This window comes from Tamandua tetradactyla, unplaced genomic scaffold, assembly GCF_023851605.1.
Source record: "Tamandua tetradactyla isolate mTamTet1 unplaced genomic scaffold, mTamTet1.pri scaffold_187_ctg1, whole genome shotgun sequence".
Classification (NCBI taxonomy): Eukaryota; Metazoa; Chordata; class Mammalia; order Pilosa; family Myrmecophagidae; genus Tamandua; species Tamandua tetradactyla.
The window spans coordinates 1-1,412 of NW_027518300.1; the positions used below are offsets into that span (position 1 = coordinate 1).

General features: G+C 35.6%; 1 pseudogene; it reads left to right on the forward strand.

Moving 5' to 3' along the window:
* Positions 1-3: 3 nt before the first annotated feature.
* LOC143673200 (olfactory receptor 10AG1-like) lies at positions 4-848 on the forward strand (annotated as a pseudogene).
* Positions 849-1,412: the final 564 nt, after the last annotated feature.

Consider the following 1,412-nt stretch of genomic DNA (forward strand, 5'->3'; position numbering starts at 1 on the left):
CTCTTTGGTGTGTTCTCCATTGTTTACATCATTATTTTACTTGGAAATAGCCTCATAATAATAATCACCAGGCTTGACCCTGCACTACAGAAGCCCATATGTTTTTTCCTAGGGAATTTTTCCTTTTTGGAAATCTGTTATGTGTCTCTCACTCTACCCAGGATTCTGATGAGCCTTTGGACTCAGGATAGAAATATTTCTAGGCTAAACTGTGCCACTCAAATGTGCTTCCTCCTTATGCTGGGAATCACAGAATGTTTCCTCCTCCTGGCTCTGATGTCCTATGATCACTATGTGGCCATCTGTAACCCTCTCACTACCCTCTGGTCATGAACCAAAGGTGTGTGTCCAGCTGGCAGTTGGTTCCTGGGTCAGTGCTATCCCTTTCCACATAGGGCAAACATGTCAGATTTTCTCTCTGGACTTCTGTGATTCTAATCAGATTAACCATTTCTTCTGTGACATTCTGCTAATTCTCAGGCTGGCCTGTGGGGACACTTATGCACATGAGATACCTATCTATTTAGTAGCTATGTTTTTTATTAAAGCCCCTTTTATGTTGACTTGCCTCCTACAGCAAAATCATTTCCACCATTCTGAGGTTGCCAACAGCCCAAGGTCGGACCAAAGCCTTCTCCACATGTTCTTCCCACCTGGTGGTTGTTATTTTATTCTTTGGATCTGCCACCATCACTTATCTAAGGCCCAAATCCAAACATTCTGTAGGAACTGATAAACTCCTCTCTCTTTTCTATACCATTGTGACTCCTATTTTCAATCCCATGATATACACCCCTAGGAACAAGGATGTTATAGCAGCATTAAGAAAATTATTATGTAAAAAATAGGGTGATAAGCTTAATTGTTCTTGTTTTAAATGACTGTCAAACATGGTTATCCAAGAAACATTTGAATCTCTGTGCTACCCATTTGGCAATAAAATAGCTTTTGCCTTATGATGTAATTTTAGATATGTATCCTGAAACGTACTGTGCTTAAATATATACTAGGCAAAGTAATTTACTTTCAATGTTACATGCCTATAAAAATATTATCAACTGTATAAAATAATAATTTGCTTGATATTTTTCCATTCAAGTCTATGAACAGAGTCCAAACTTTTAAATATTTTGGAAAATATGTAAGATTAAGTTGCTCAAATAACTGCTTGAAACTTTGTACTTGTATTTGCTAGCATTCTTCTCTGACTATACAGCACAGAATTTCCAGTAAGTAAATAAGGAATACTGTTGAGTGAATGATTAAATGATTTAATGGATAAATAAATACAAGTTGAAATATTACTATGTCCTACTTTAAACTATTGCCAAAATCTAAAAATCTTAAAATATTGGTAAAAAAAAAACAGTAGTGTATTTATTTAATCTAATTTGCTCCTATGTAAAATTACT